We start from the raw sequence: 17,219 nt of genomic DNA, 5'->3' as shown, positions 1-17,219 counted from the left end.
GATTTTGATAATTAGTGGATATCGGCCTAATTCCGCTCTGCATGCATTATTTGGTGTTTTATGTTGTACATTGAGGATTTAATTTAAAAAAAATAATATTGAACCTTTATTTAACAAGGCAAGTCAGTTAAGAACAAATTATTATTTACAATGACGGCCTACCCCGGCTAAACCCAGACGACGCTGGGCCAATTGTGTGCCGCCCTATGGGACTCCCAATCACGGCCGGGTTGTGATACAGCCTGGAATCGCCTCTAGCACTGAGATGCAGTGCCTTAGACCACTGCCCCACTCGGGAGCATGAAGAGTCTCAATTTGGTGTTTGTCCCATTTTGTGAACTCTTGGTTGGTGAGCGAACCCCAGACCTCACAACCATAAAGGGCAATGGGTTCTATAACTGATTCAAGTACTTTTAGCCAGATCCTAATTGAGATGTTGAATTTTATGTTCCTTTTGATGGCGTAGAAGGCCCTTCTTGCCTTGTGTCTCAAATTGTTCAAAGCTTTGTGGAAGTTACCAGTGGTGCTGATGTTTAGGCCGATGTACGTATAGTTGTTTGTGTGCTCTAGGGCAACGGTGTTTAGATGGAATTTTGTATTTGTGGTCCTTGTAACTGGACCTTTTTTGGAACACCATTCTTTTTGTCTTACTGAGATTTACAGTCAGGGCCCAGGTCTGACAGAATCTGTGCAGAAGATCTAGGTGCTGCTGTAGGCCCTCCTTGGTTAGGGACAGAAGCACCAGATCATCAACAAACAGTAGACAGATTCTAGTAGGGTGAGGCCGGGTGCTGCAGACTGTTCTAGTGCCCTTGCCAATTCGTTGATATATACAGTGGGGAGAACAAGTATTTGATACACTGCCGATTTTGCAGGTTTTCCTACTTACAAAGCATGTAGAGGTCTGTAATTTTTATCGTGAGAGACGGAATCTAAAACAAAAATCCAGAAAATCACATTGTATGATTTTTAAGTAATTAATTTGCATTTTATTGCATGAAAAGCAGAACTTAATATTTGGTACAGAAATCTTTGTTTGCAATTACAGAGATCATACGTTTCCTGTAGGTCTTGACCAGGTTTGCACACACTGCAGCAGGAATTTTGGCCCACTCCTACATACAGACCTTCTCCAGATCCTTCAGGTTTCGGGGCTGTCGCTGGGCAATACGGACTTTCAGCTCCCTCCAAAGATTTTCTATTGGGTTCAGGTCTGGAGACTGGCTAGGCCACTCCAGGACCTTGAGATGCTTCTTACGGAGCCACTCCTTAGTTGCCCTGGCTGTGTGTTTCGGGTCGTTGTCATGCTGGAAGACCAGCCACGACCCATCTTCAATGCTCTTACTGAGGGAAGGAGGTTGTTGGCCAAGATCTCGCGATACATGGCTCCATCCATCTTCCCCTCAATACGGTGCAGTCGTCCAGTCCCCTTTTCAGAAAAGCATCCCCAAAGAATGATGTTTCCACCTCCATGCTTCATGGTTGTGATGGTGTTCTTGGGGTTGTACTCATCCTTTTTCTTCCTCCAAACTCGGCGAGTGGAGTTTAGACCAAAAAGCTCTATTTTTGTCTCATCCTCTCCCATTCCTCCTCTGGATAATCCAGATGGTCATTGGCAAACTTCAGACGGGCCTGGACATGCACTGGCTTGAGCAGGGGAACCTTGCTTGCGCTGCAGGATTTTAATCCATGACGGCGTAGTGTGTTACTAATGGTTTTCTTTGAGACTGTGGTCCCAGCTCTCTTCAGGTCATTGACCAGGTCCTGCCGTGTAGTTCTGGGCTGATCCCTAACCTTCCTCATGATCATTGATGCCCCACGAGGTGAGATCTTGCATGGAGCCCTAGACCGAGGGTGATTGACCGTCATCTTGAACTTCTTCCATTTTCTAATAATTGCGCCAACAGTTGTTGCCTTCTCACCAAGCTGCTTGCCTATTGTCCTGTAGCCCATCCCAGCCTTGTGCAGGTCTACATTTTTATCCCTGATGTCCTTACACAGCTCTCTGGTCTTGGCCATTGTGGAGAGGTTGGAGTCTGTTTGATTGAGTGTGTGGACAGGTGTCTTTTATACAGGTAACGAGTTCAAACAGGTGCAGTTAATACAGGTAATGAGTGGAGAACAGGAGGGCTTCTTAAAGAAAAACTAACAGGTCTGTGAGAGCCGGAATTCCTACTGGTTGGTAGGTGATCAAATACTTATGTCATGCAATAAAATGCAAATTAATTACTTAAAAATCATACAATGTGATTTTCTGGATTTTTTGTTTTAGATTCCGTCTCTCACAGTTGAAGTGTACCTATGATAAAAATTACAGACCTCTACATGCTTTGTAAGTAGGAAAACCTGCAAAATCGGCAGTGTATCAAATACTTGTTCTCCCCACTGTATATACACTACAAAAGTTTTAGAACACCTACTCATTCAAGGGTTTTTCTTTATGTTTACTATTTTCTACATTGTAGAATAATAGTGAAGACATCAAACCTATGAAATAACACATATGGAATCATGTAGTAACCAAGAAAGTGTTAAACAAATCAAAATATGTTTTATATTTCAGATTCTTCAAAGTAGCCACCCTTTGCCTTGATGACAGCTTTGCACACTCTTGGCATTCTCTCAACCAGCTTCATGAGGTAGTCACCTGGAATGCATTTCAATTAATAGGTGTACCTTCTTAAAAGTTAATTTGTGGAATTTATTTCCTTCTTAATGCGTTTGAGCCAATCAGTGTGTTGTGACAAGGTAGGGGTGGTATACAGAAGATAGCCCTATTTGGTAAAATACCAAGTCCATATTATGGCATGAACAGCTCAAATAAGCAAAGAGAAATGACAGTCCATCATTACTTTAAGACATGAAGGTCAGTCAATATGGAAAATGTCAAGAACTTTGAACGTTTCTTCAAGTGCATTCGCAAAACCATCAAGCGCTATGATAAAACTGGCTCTCATGGGGACCGCCACAGGAATGGAAGACCCAGAGTTACCTTTGCTTCAGAGGATAAGTTCATTAGAGTTACCAGCCTCAGAAATTGCAGCCCAAATTAATGCTTCACAGAGTTCAAGTAACAGACACATCTCAACATCAACTGTTCAGAGGAGACTGTGTGAATCAGGCCTTCATGGTCGAATTGCTGCAAAGAAACCTCTACTAAAGGACACCAATAAGAAGAAGGGACTTGCTTGGGCCAAGGAACATGAGCAATGGACAATAGACCCTGTGGAAATTTGTCTGGAGTCCAAATTGGAGATTTTTGGTTCCAACCGCTGTGTCTTTGTGAGACGCGGTGTGGGTGAACGGATGATCTCCGCATGTGTATTTCCCACTGTAAAGTAGGGAGGAGGAGGTGTTATGGTGTGGAGGTGCTTTGCTGGTGACACTGATTGTGATTTATAATAATAATAATATGCCATTTAGCAGACGCTTTTATCCAAAGCGACTTACAGTCGTGCGTGCATACATTTTTGTGTATGGGTGGTCCCGGGGATCGAACCCACTACCTTGGCGTTACAAGCGCTGTGCTCTACCAGCTGAGCTACAGAGGACCACAATTATTTAGAATTCAACACTTAACCAGCATGGCTACCACAGCATTCTGCAGCGATACGCCATCCTATCTGGTTTGAGCTTAGTGGGACTATCATTTGTTTTTCAACAGGACAATGACCGAACACACCTCCAGGCTGTGTAAGGGCTATTTTACCAAGGAGAGTGATGGAGTGCTGCATCAGATGACATTGGCCTCCATAATCCACCGACCTCAACCAAATTGAGCTGGTTTGGGATGAGTCGGACCGTAGAGTGAAGGAAAAGCAGCCAACAAGTGCTCAGCATATGTGGGAACTCCTTCAAGACTGTTGGAAAAGCATTCCAGGTGAAGCTGGTTTAGAGAATGCCAAGAGTGTGCAAAGCTGTCATCAAGGCAAAGGGTGGCTATTTGAATATATTTTGATTTGTTTAACACTTTTTTGGTTACTTCATGATTCCATATGTGTTATTTCATAGTTTTGATATCTTCACTATTATTCTACAATGTAGAATATAGTAAAATTAAAGAAAAACCCTTGAACGAGTAGTGTTCTAAAACTTATGACCGGTAGTGTAAATTGAAGAGGGTGGGGCTCAAGCTGCATCCCTGTCACCCCACAGCCCCATGGAAAGAAATGTGTGTGTTTTTTGTGTACATGGATTTTATAATGTTTCCCCCAACACCGCTTTCCATCAATTGTATAGCAGACCTTCATGCCAAATTGAGTCAAAAGCTTTTTTGAAATCAACAAAGCATGAGAAGACTTTGTTTTGGTTTGTTTGTTTGTCAATTAGGGTGTGCAGGGTGAATACGTGGTCTGTCGTATGTTAATTTAGTAAGAAGCCAATTTGACATTTGTTCAGTACATTGTTTTCACTGAGGAAATGTACAAGTCTGCTGTTAATGATAATGCAGAGGATTTTCCCAAGTTTGCTGTTGACGCATATCCCACGGTAGTTATTGGGGTCAAACTCATCTCCACTTTTGTGGATTGGGGTGATCAGTCCTTGGTTCCAAATATTGGGGAAGATGCCAGAGCTGAGGATTATGTTAAAGAGTTTAAGTATAGCTAATTGGAATTTGTGGTCTGTATATTTTATCATTTCATTTAGGATACCGTCAACACCACAGTCCTTTTTGGGTTGGAGGGTTTGTATTTTGTCTTGTAGTTCATTCAATGTAATTGGATAATTCAGTGGGTTCTGGTAGTCTTTATTAGCTGATTCTAAGATTTTTAATTGATCATGTATATGTTTTTGCTGTATGTTCTTTGTTATAGAGCCAAAAAGATTAGAGAAGTGGTTCATCCATACATCTCCGTTTTGGATAGATAACTCTTTGTGTTGTTGTTTGTTTAGTGTTCCAATTTTCCCAGAAGTGTTTAGATTCTATGGATTCTTCAACTACATTGAGCTGATTTCTGACGTGCTGTTCCTTCTTTTTCCGTAATGTGTTTCTGTATTGTTTTAGTGATTCACCATAGTGAAGGTGTAGACTCAGGTTATCTGGGTCTCTATGTTTTGGGGTTGGATAGGTTTCTCAATTTCTTTCTTAGGTTTTTGCATTCTTCATCAAACCATTTGTCATTGTTTTAAATTTTCTTAGGTTGTCTTCTTGAATTTTTGTTTATTTGATAGGGAAGCTGAAAGGTCAAATATACTGTTTAGGCTTTCTACTGCCAAGTTTACACCTTTACTATTACAGTGAAAAGCTTTCTCCAGGAAGTTGTGTAAAAGGGATTGAATTTGTTGTTGCCTAATAGTTTTTTGTTAGGTTTCTACACTACTTTCCATCCATCTATAGCATTTCTTAATATTGTGCAGTTCCTTTGGCTTTGATGCCTCGTGATTGAGTATTGCTCTGTTCAAGTAGACTGTGATTTTGCTGTGATCTGATAGGGGTGTTAGTGGGCTGACTGTGAACGCTCTGAGAGACACTGGGTTGAGATTAGCAATAAAGTAATCCACAGTACTACTGCCAACGGATGAAATGTAGGTGTACCTACCGTAAGAGGCTCCTCGAAGCCTACCATTGACTATGTACAGACCTAGCGTGCGACAGAGCTGCAGGAGTTGTGACCCGTTTTTTTGGGTTGTTTTGTCATAGTTGTGTCTGGGGGGGCATATTTGGGAGGGAATGCTGTCACCTCCAGATAGGTGTTTGTCCCCCTGTGTGCTGAGAGTGTCAGGTTCTTGTCCAGTTCTGGCATTTAGGTCGCCACAGACTAGTACATGTCCCTCGACCTGGAAATGGTTGATCTCCCCCTCTAGGATGGAGAAGCTGTCATCGATAAAGTATGGAGATTCTATTGGGGGGATATAGGTAGCACGCATGAGGACATTTTTCTCTGTTGAGAGAAACATTTCTAGCCAGATGTAAAATTTTCCTGTTTTGACTCATTTAATAGGGTGGGTTAGGTCTGCTCTATACCAAATTAGCATACCCCCTGAGTCTCTTCCCTGTTTCACACCTGATAGTTTGGTGGATGGGACTAGCAGTTCTCTGTAACCTAGAGGGCAACCAGTGGATCCGTGTGCTCTATACCATGTTTCTTGTAGGATGACAATGTCTGTATTTCCAATTTCTTTGATTAAGTCCAGATTCCTGCTCTTTAGGCCAAAAGGCATGGATTTTTTACACCCCTTGTAAAGCGGATTAGTGTGCTTAATTTTAAGTTAAGAAGTTATTTGGCTGCTTTAGTTGTGATACAAACCTTAACAAAACATATAGGCCTATTGGCTAGACTACACGAGGTGTGTAACTATGATTCAATAAAGAAAAATAAAAAAGGCATATTATTGTTATTATTATTATTTGTATTATTATTGAAAAAGTTTGGCGGGGGGTGTTTCTTGCCTTAAGATGGGCATCATTCACAAGTGATAATATATCATTCACAAGTGATAATATATAATTCACAAGTGATAAGCTAATATTGTCAACATTTTAGTCATTTCGCAGACACTCTTATCCAGAGCGACTTACAGTTAGTGAGTACATACATTTTCATACTTTTTCATACTGGCCCCCCGTGGGAATCGAACCCACAACCCTGGCGTTGCAAATGCCATGCTCTACCAACTGAGCTACACGGGACCATCAGACTATTCTTGATTTAATCTTGTCTTTGCATATACTAAATAATATATGTGTGAAATTCGTTTTGATTTAGAATGGACCATTATCATGCGCCTGTCTCGAAACAGGGGCAGGGGAAAAAATACATGTCATCTCTACACTTAAATAGCAAATGGAGGACACTTTTCCTGTGGTTCATTTTCATGCCAGCCAGGTAGGCTATACTCCTGTTGTAAAGATAAGCAATGTGCTTAATGTTTGCTTAATTTTAGCAAAGTTTAGAAATAAATATAGTAGGCCTAGCCTATAGAAAGATGATGGGATCCTCCTCTTTTTAACAGAGGCAATCAAAACTCTGTTTTCTCACGCAATTGCATTGCCTATAGAAATGTTGCCCAACATGAGCACTCATGAAGTGTTTGATTATATTTTTGATTACATTTGCATTGATGTCAGAGTGATTAGAGGGACAATAGAATGCTGAGTACCAGGCAGTTGCAAGTTTGGTAGGCTACTAATGACCATCAGCAGCATCAGAGCTTGGAGAAGCCTAATTACCGTGACTAAACGCTCACGTGGAATTTGACTGCCTTCATGACTCGTGACCGCCGGTGTGGCGGTAATACGGTCACCGCAACAGCCCTAGTTGAGGGTGACGTCCTTCAGGGTCCTGGCAAAAGTTGGGATTGCTGCCTTGTAGAGGTTGTTGTTTTTTCTCCTTCCCTCTCTCTTTCTGTCTCTGGTTTAAAGTGCCTCTGCATGTTGTGTGAGTGCATGTCTGCAGCACAGTGAGGTGTGTGTGTTTGAGTGTTTGTGTGTTTGTGTGTTTATGTGTGTGTGCCTGCCTGAGAGAGGAAAGAGATAGGCTCTAAGATGGGTGTGTCTCTTCCAACCTGCACGTCCTATCAGGACAGAAAGCAGAAAGAGTTCAAGGTTTCATGTCATAGTCTTGGAGGAACATTTGGACTCTGACACAAACAATTCAACTTTTTCATTTGTTTTCCCCTTGTGTTCAATGTTTGGGAGAAAACCATGCCATCTCCAGGGAACGGTCAAGGCCGAACTTTCATTCTCTGACAGAAGAGTAAACTGTCAAAACAATGCATTTTGAATGTTTCTTTCCGTTTGTGTTGGAAAGCTCATAATTGCTTTAGTTTGCTACTGTCACAGAAGCGTTGTTGTTAAGGGAGGGTAAATTGAGCCTATTCACTGTTGAAGAAATGAGATGACACGGTTCGCCTACCTGTGCTGGCTGACTCAGGATTGGTGGGCATTCCTGTCAGTCAGGCAGGTACAGAGGTAAACACCGCCCCCTAGGGAGTTTGGGTCGCTCTGAATCAGTGTGAGGAGGTGTCTTTCTCTCTCTTTCCCTTTCTCTATCTCTCTTGCCCCCCGCACCCCTCTCTCTCTCTCTCTCTCTGTCCCCCCCTCTCTATCCCCCCTCTCTCCCTCTCTTCCATTCACTCCACAGTGTGTGTGGTAATCTGAGCGGTACCATTGGCTCACACACTATAGTCAGATCTTCTTACAGGTCTTTGTCAGGGCTGACGTGTCAGAACCGGCCAGGGAAATGATCCAGACCTGCTATCTCTCCATCACCATCTCCAGCACAAAGCTGCTGAAATGGGGCATAAAGGAGGAGAGGGATGAATGGAGGTATAGAAAAGGAGAGGAGAAGGGTGGATGGAGGTGTGGAGGAGGAGAGGAGAGGGTGAATGGAGGTATAGAAGAGGAGAGGAGAGGGTGAATGGAGGTGTGGAGGAGGAGAGGAGAGGGTGGATGAAGGTATAGAAGAGGAGAGGAGAGGGTGAATGGAGGTATAGAAGAGGAGAGGAGAGGGTGAATGAAGGTGTGGAGGAGGAGAGGAGAGGGTGAATGGAGGTATAGAAGAGGAGAGGAGAGGGTGAATGGAGGTGTGGAGGAGGAGAGGAGAGAGGGTGAATGGAGGTGTGGAGGAGGAGAGGAGAGGGTGAATGGAGGTATAGAAGAGGAGAGGAGAGGGGTGAATGAAGGTGTGGAGGAGGAGAGGAGAGGGTGAATGGAGGTATAGAAGAGGAGAGGAGAGGGTGAATGGAAGTATAGAAGAGGAGAGGAGAGGGTGGATGAAGGTGTGGAGGAGGAGAGGAGAGGGTGAATGGAGAGTGTGGAGGAGGAGAGGAGAGGGTGAATGAAGGTATAGAAGAGAGGAGAGGAGAGGGTGAATGGAGGTGTGGAGGAGGAGAGGAGAGGGTGAATGGAGGTGTGGAGGAGGAGAGGAGGAGAGGGTGAATGGAGGTATAGAAGAGGAGAGGAGAGGGTGAATGAAGGTGTGGAGGAGGAGAGGAGAGGGTGAATGGAGGTATAGAAGAGGAGAGGAGAGGGTGAATGGAAGTATAGAAGAGGAGAGGAGAGGGTGGATGAAGGTGTGGAGGAGGAGAGGAGAGGGTGAATGGAGGTATAGAAGAGGAGAGAGGAGAGGGTGAATGAAGGTGTGGAGGAGGAGAGGAGAGGGTGAATGGAGGTATAGAAGAGGAGAGGAGAGGGTGAATGGAAGTATAGAAGAGGAGAGGAGAGGGTGAATGAAGGTATAGAAGAGGAGAGGAGAGGGTGAATGAAGGTGTGGAGGAGGAGAGGAGAGGGTGAATGGAAGTATGAAGGAGGAGAGGAGAGGGGTGTTTGGAGGTATAGAAGAGGAGAGGGTGAATGGAGGTATAGAAGAGGAGAGGAGAGGGTGAATGGAGGTATGAAGGAGGAGAGGAGAGGGTGGATGGAGGTATAGAAGAGGAGAGGGTGAATGGAGGTATAGAAGAGGAGAGGAGAGGGTGAATGGAGGTATGAAGGAGGAGAGGAGAGGGGTGGATGGAGGTATAGAAGAGGAGAGGGGTGAATGACGGTATGAAGGAGGAGAGGAGTGAATGAGTCTGCCAGGGACAGTGTGAGGAAATGCCTTTTAGTAACATGTATTAGCGTGCGTGTGTCTGATTGCGTGTTTGTGTGTTTATGCCTGTGTGTGTGTCTACTGTCTGTGTGTGCCTACGTGGCACTGTATGTTTGTGATCATGTGCGTGCGCGCAACTCATCTGTGTGTGTGTGTCCGTGAGCGTCCGTGTGTGTGAGATAGGTGTCCGCAGGCTGAGATCACACACAGTGGGAGGCTCCAGTTGTCTGGCCCTTGTCTGGGAGGATGAGCTCATTTCTTTAGACCATAACAACCCTGTCTCTCTCTCTCTCTCTCTCTCTCTCTCTCTCTCTCTCTCTCTCTCTCTCTCTCTCTCTTCTCTCTCTCTCTCTCTCTCTCTCTCTCTCTCTCTCTCTCTCTCTCTCTCTCTCGCTCTCTGTCTGTCTGTCTGTCTGTCTGTCTGTCTGTCTGTCTGTCTGTCTGTCTGTCTGTCTCGCTCTCTCTCTCTCTCTCTCTGTCTGTCTGTCTGGTCTGTCTTTCTGTCTGTCTGTCTGTCTGTCTGTCTCTCACTCTCTCTCTCTCTCTCTAACTCTCTCTCTCTCTGTCTCTTTTGTCACTTTCCTCTCTCTCTCTCTCTCTCTCTGTCTCTCTCTCTCTCTCTCTATCTCTCTCTGTCTCTCTCTCTCTCTCTCTGTCTGTCTGTCTCTCTCTCTCTCTCTCTCTCTCTTCTCTCTCTCTCTCTCTCTCTCTCTCTCTCTCTCTCTCTCTCTCTCTCTCTCTCTCTCTCTCTCTCTCCTGCTTGTTCTCTCTCGCTCTTAGCTATGACCTTGGATTGGCTGAGCTGCCGGTCATGCATACTAAGTAGGATGTGTGTGTGCGACTGTGTGTGTGTTTGTGCACTTAGGCAAAGCAGCACAGTGAGTGATATCCACTGCTGCCAGACCACAGAAGAGAGGGCAGGACAGTACATCTCACCACACTGTGCATTAGGTGTGCTATGTTACGTATGCTATACAAACATTCAAAGCCACTCCATGTGGTTAGACAGCCTTGCTGAAAGGAAAAGAATGAGACTTATTCAATCTATCAATGAGCAGAGAAAGAAACACGCAGAGAGGGGGAGGGAGAGATGAAGGGATGGATGGAGGGAGGGAGGGAGTAGGTTACCTCTTCTCTGTAGTTGGCCAGGGAGGGAACTCTGCCTTTCTATATCACCTAATCATGTGTGTGTGTGTTTGTGTGTGTATGCATGTGTGTGTGTGTGTAGGACTGTGAAATAGGGTTTCCTGGAACACCCACCCTACTCACCCCACTCACCCCCCGTCTCCCCTCTCTTCACCCCTCCTCAACCTCCACCCTTCCTGCCTCACTACATTCCCTGGTGCAGCTGTGTCTCTCTCTCTCTGCCAGGCTGGAGGGAGGACTGGAGGGAAGGCTGGAGGGAGGGAGGGAGGGAGGGAGGGCTTGAGAGAGTGAGGGAGGGAGGGCTGGAGGGAGGGAGGGAGGGAGGGTGGGAGGTAGGGCGCAGGGGCCAAGGCATACAGGTTAAGAGAGTCTGAAGAATGCTAACTGGCAAATCATTGGACAATTAAAAACACTCAGCAGTGAGGAGCTGCTTCCCCCTGCCTCGCTGCCACGCTACAGAGAAGAGAACGCTGGCTGACTGGCTGTCTGACTGGTTGACTGGTTGACTGACAGGATGGCTAGCTGGTTCGCTGGTTGGCTGGCTGGGGTCTACTGGCTGGCTGGTTGGCTGGCCGTCTCTCTGGCTGGATGGCTGGCTGATTAGCTGGCTTACTGGGTCTCTGACTGGCCTGGATGACTGGCTTGCTGGCTGGCTTGCTGGCTGGCTGGTTAGCTGGCTGGCTGGCTGGGTCTCTGACTGTCTGGATGGCTGGCTGGCTGGGTCGCTGACTGGCTGGATGGCTGGCTGACTGATTGGATGGCTGGCTGGTTCTCTGGTTGGATAGATGGCTGGCTGGCTCTCTGACTGACTATATGGCTGGGCTCAGTGAAGAAACGCTCAATGCTTTCCTAACACTGCCTGTTCCTTTCAGAACTATGCCTTGCCTTGTCTTGCACAAACCCTGGCTGGCACTGGTGTTGTCTCTTACTCCTCTTTGTCCCATATAACCTTACATGTTCGGCAGAGAGGAAATGTGTGTGTGTGTGGGTGTGTGTGCAGGTGTGTGTGTACATTATGCAGACAGAGGAAGGGTTGTATAAGGCTGCTGTGCTGGCATAGAGGACAGAAAACACTGTGTTCTGGGACTATACTGCCAGTCTGTGTGGAGACCACAACTGGGTTAGAGAACAGGTAGATATGAATCAGACAGGATGGGAGCTATGGAGAAGACTGTTTCTTCTATGTCGTGTGCTTGTAGTAGTGCACTCTATGTAGGATTCCATTTTGGGTTGTTTTTGTTAATTTTTCTTTGGCTTGTTTTTTTTCACTTTAGTTTGTTTCAGTCATTCAATGAGAGTAGAAAGGATGTTGAAAATAAACACTGTTCCCATTCAAACAATAGTGGGAAATAACTGTATAACTGTATTACTTTACATCCAGGCCAGCAAAGTATGCTTTCATCTTATACTGAACAAAAATATAAATGCAACATGCAACATTTTTAAAGATTTTACTGAGCTACAGTTCATATCAGGAAATCAGTCAATTGACATTATTTCATTAGGCCCTAATCTATGGATTTCACATGACTGGGAGTAAACCGCTCGCCCACACGACGCCATACACGTGGTCTGGGGTTGTGAGGCCGGTTGGAGGCACTGCCAAATTCTCTAAAACGACGTTGGAGGTGGCTTATGGTAGAGAAATGAACATTACATTCTCTGGCAACAGCTCTGGTGGACATTCAGCATGCCAACTGCACACTCCCTCAAAACTTGAGACATCTGTGGCATTGTGTTGTTTGACAAAACTGTACATTTTAGAGTGGCCTTTTATTGTCCCTAGCACAAGGTGCACCTGTGTAATGATCATGCTGTTTAATCATCTTCTTGATATGCCACACCTGTCAGGTGGATGGATTATCTTTGCAAAGGAGAAATGCTCACTAACAGGGATGTAAACAGATTTGTGCAGAACATTTGAGAGAAATAAGCTTTTTGTGCGTATGGAAAATTTCTTGGATCTTTATTTCAGCTCATGAAACATGGGACCAACACTTCACATGTTGCGTTTATATTTTTGTTCATTGTATATGTAGTAGAGCTGCGATTAAAGGTTCCTCTACTCCATTAATGCATGGTACAATATGTGCTTGTCTGTGAGAGAAAGGACAGGAATGAGAATATAGAGAAGATAGAGGATCAGGACTCCACACATGCACATTATAGATACAATTCCACCTGAAAGGAATGAGGGAATGACATCTCATTTGTGGAATGAGAGTCAGTTGCAGTTGGCTCCTGAGATTGAGGTTGAGGTATGATGTTAGAGTTTCTGCGGTCCTTGACGACAGAGAAATGTTGTTTACCATGATACCATCCTATTAAAACACTCTCTCTCTCTCTCTCTCTCTCTCTCTCTCTCTCTCTCTCGCTCTCTCTCTCGCTCTCTCTCCCTCTCTCTTTGTCTCTCTCTCTCTTTTGCTCTCTCACTAACTGACTCACTTTTTCTCTCTTTCTTTCTTTCTTTCTTTCTTTCTTTCTTTCTTTCTTTCTTTCTTTCTCTCTCTCTCTCTCTCTCTCTCGCTCGCTCTCTCTCTCTCTCTCTCTCTCCCTCTCTCTCTCTCTCTCTCTCTCTCTCTCTCTCTCTCTCATCTCTCTCTCTCTCTCTCTCTCTCTCTCTCTCTCTCTCTCTCTCTCTCTCGCTCTCTCTCTCTCTCTCTCTCTCTCTCTCTCTCTCTCTCTCTCTCTCTCTCTCTCTCTCTCTCTCTCTCTGTCTCTTAGCCTGCTGCGCTGGTGCTAACTAACATTTAAAGGGTTTCAGGAAAGAACCAAACTGCCTGGCAGACTAAACTATCTTTTATAAAAAAATGAAAAATATTCAAGTATGTGTCTATAATGTTTACGACTTGCGGTTACGACAAGCACTCCTTGTAGGAGCGATTGGCTGAAAAATGCAACTTTTCAGAAAATTTGGAGGTATTTGTGCTGAGAGTGCCCCTTTGAACCTACTGCTTGCGGTTACACAGTCCATTACCACTGTCTATTATAAGACACTTTATTGCCTCAATATCACAGTGTGTGTTGGTTTCATACGGAGGTAGGGATGCTTGGCAACTGTCTTAATGTATGTGGGTGGATAACAAGTAAAGAGCTCTATCTCTATGGGAGAAAAAAACACTTCCCTCTCTACATCTCATCTACACACACACACACACACACACACACACACAGACACACACACGTCTTTTCTACAATATTCTAATCAGAGCAGGCCAATTAACTGATGTGTTATAGTGTAATAGTCCTGCAGTGGAGAGGCTGAGTGGCTGATTGAATTGCAAAGCAGAGTGGATCAGACAGCCTGCAGCACTGAATAGAAGGGGGAGCAGAGGTGTATTTGTGTGTGTGTGTGTTTGTGTGTGTGTGTGTGTGTGTATGTCTGCCAACATCACGAAGTAGCTGGGGCCTCTCAACACAGCTCTCACCAAGAATGACTAACTGACAGAGAACACTTGTGTAAGTTCTAGAGGTGTAGGAGCATAGAACAACTCCCCCTTGTTTCTTACTGCGTACCAGAAGGAGCCCGTGAGTTGTAGTTTCTAGACTATAGATCTGCCAGTCGGGGTGTTTGATTGACAGGTACGAAGCCTGTTCAGATAACAGATGGAACACTACTCATCAAATGGAACCAGGGCATCAGTCAGTCAGTCATCAGGCCAGCCAGTCAGTCAGTCAGCCAGTCAGCCGGCCAGTCAGTCAGTCACTAAGCCAGTCCGTCAGTCAGTCAGCCCGCCAGTAAGCCAGTCAGTCAGTCAGTCAGTCACTAAGCCAGTCAGTCAGTCAGTAAGTAAGTCAGTCAGTTGACAATAACCCTGTTTCCAGACCAGTATTCACAGAGCATAAGTTTATTAGGAGGGAGAAGCCTGCAGTTCCTGATGATCCAGGCACTAACCAACAGGGGCCCACTGTACTGTATCTGAATGACACACTGCATTCCATACTGTGTCAACACTCCCTCCCTCCCTCCCTCCCTCCTCCCTCCCTCCCTCCCTCCCTCCCTCTCACAGGTTATGAACTTCCAACTATGATAATAGAGAGAGAATGTCTGTCTGGCAGCAAAGACAGGGAGAAAGAATCAATATGTTTCTATGGGAGTGTAGAGCACTGGGCTTATGTTACACCAGGGACAGAGTCCAGGACACACACGCACGCACCAACACACACACACTGTGCTTCTCCTCCACACTGCCCACTGAAATTGATGGCGAGAGAGGGGACGTGGGCTTGAGGGATTTGTGGAGAGAGCGAGAGCGAGAGAGAGAGAGAGAGAGAGAGAGAGAGAGAGAGAGAGAGAGAGAGAGAGAGAGAGAGAGAGAGAGAGAGAGAGAGAGAGAGAGAGAGAGAGAGAGAGAGAGAGAGAGAGAGAGAGAGAGAGAGAGAGAGAGAGAGAGAGAGAGATCTCACACAGTGTCCGAGGATTACCAGACACCAACTGGCAAAGGAATCGATCACGGGTATTAAAAGAGTGTATGAGAGAGGAGAGAGAGGGGGGAGAGAGATAGAGAGAGAGACAGAGAGGGAGGGAGAGCGACAAAGAGGAAGACAGAGAGAGAGAGAGACAGAGAGAGAGACAGAGAGCGAGACAGAGAGAGAGGGAGAGACAGAGAGAAAAGGAGAGACAGATGGTCACAGAAGGAGGCACACCAAGCTCGCTGTGAAAACAACTTTGTGGTTTCTTCATGCCAGAAACAGAAGGGGGATCTGTGATCTGTAAATGTCAGCAGAAAGGGACAGAGCTGAGGGAGAACAGCGACAAGTGGTGCTGAGTAGAGCTGGCTAGACATAAGTCAACAAGACACTCAATGTCTGTCAGTCAGTCAGTCAGTCAGTCAGTCTGTCTGTCTGTCTGTCTGTCTGTCTGTCTGTCTGTCTCTAACGTCACCACAACATCCCTAATTAGTCCCATGGTGTGTGTTCTGTTCTGTTCTCTACATCACAGCTCTGAGTCTCTACATTCAATCTGATGTGTGTGTGTGTGTGCATGTGTGTGTGTGTGTGTTGGAGGGGGGGTGTTTGTGGGTATGTGCATATTTTGTAGTACTTCTGCATTTCTGTTCATGTAAATACAGTGAGATTATCATGTGAAATGGTACAGTTTTCATTTGCACTGAGTTTGATGAAACCATGTTAATGTCAGTCTCTTATCACAGCTTCTGACCTGTCTATACCTGTCTCTCTCTCCTCAGCTAGTGTCTACCTGTCTCTCTCTCCTCAGGTGGTGTCTATACCTGTCTCTCTCTCCTCAACTAGTGTCTACCTGTCTCTCTCTCCTCAACTAGTGTCTATACCTAAAAAATAAATGTATATACCTGTCTCTCTCTCCTCAGGTGGTGTCTATACCTGTCTCTCTCTCTTCAACTAGTGTCTACCTGTCTCTCTCTCCTCAACTAGTGTCTATACCTAAAAAATAAATGTATATACCTGTCTCTCTCTCCTCAGGTGGTGTCTATACCTGTCTCTCTCTACTCAACTAGTGTCTACCTGTCTCTCTCTCCTCAACTAGTGTCTATACCTAAAAAATAAATGTATATACCTGTCTCTCTCTCCTCAGGTGGTGCTGGGACCCTGAGAGGAAGCAGTGCTGCGTTCTGATGGGAGGATCCCTCCATGGGCTGTACCACCCGTTGACACACAGGAGGGATTGGAGGAGCTCCGCTGAATGAGGTAGAACCGCCCTAAAACCCTCCTCACCCCCTCCCCTATCATAGAATGAGCACATCCATTTCTGCCTGCATGTGTGTCGTGAAAGTGGCATCTCAGTCGTGGGACCGTTGTTGCTATGTGTCTTTAATATACCTCCATCGATGCTGTGATATCCACAGTCTAGAGACTAAATCAGTTTGGGGACTGGGCTGGTTACATCATGTTAGGTATTGTCAGTTTTGGGTCAGAGTGAATGTAGGCAAACATTGTTAATATTCTAGCTGTCACTCAAGCGGAGAGAGATGTAACATCCTCTGTAGTAGACAACAAGCATCAGGATGGGGTCTCAAGGGGAGGCTTGTTCCTCTACTCTACTTCCTGTTTACGATTTAATTTGACACAGTGCGCTTTTACTGTGTGTGTGTGGTGTGTGTCTGTGTGTGTGTCTGTGTGTGTGTGTCTGTGTGTATGTGTGTGTGTGTGTGTGTGTGTGTGTGTGTGTGTGTGTGTGTGTGTCTGTGTGTGTGTGTCTGTGTGTGTGTGTCTGTGTGAGGCACTGCTGCTGCCTGCCTCTCAGCTAGCTACAGCTACTGTATGCTCGGCTCACTGGAGTGGCTCCCTCTCTCTCCCTTGTGTTTCCTAGTCTCTGATTGGAGGAAAGGGAATAGGGAATCTGCCTAGCAACAGAGCTGCTGTATATTATTTAGTAAACAACACGGGGGCTCTCCCTAGTGAAGCAGCACAACAACTCCAGATACACACACACACACGCACACAGACACACACACACACACACACACACACACACACACACACACACACCTCCAGGAAAATAGGGTTGCCTGAGTTCTTCCTGTGAGAAATGTCCTCCCCTGGGAGAGCTATGAAAGAAAAACA

At 45.4% G+C, this 17,219-nt stretch overlaps 1 protein-coding gene across 2 annotated transcripts in view; it reads left to right on the top strand.

Annotated features, from left to right (window-relative positions):
- LOC311117482 (ataxin-1-like) overlaps positions 1-17,219 on the top strand; it is a 100,712-nt gene that overhangs the window by 19,757 nt on the left and 63,736 nt on the right. For both annotated transcript variants that reach the window (XM_084192405.1, XM_084192409.1), the window contains exon 2: positions 16,231-16,343. The gene's annotated coding sequence lies outside the window, so the exon portion shown is untranslated. The remainder of the gene's footprint in view (positions 1-16,230; positions 16,344-17,219) is intronic.

Source organism: Coregonus lavaretus (assembly GCF_964263955.1).
Source record: "Coregonus lavaretus genome assembly, contig: HAP1_SCAFFOLD_1466, whole genome shotgun sequence".
NCBI classification, from domain to species: Eukaryota; Metazoa; Chordata; class Actinopteri; order Salmoniformes; family Salmonidae; genus Coregonus; species Coregonus lavaretus.
The sequence above is the reverse complement of the archived record's forward strand: the minus strand, read 5'-3'. Positions and strand labels throughout refer to the sequence as shown.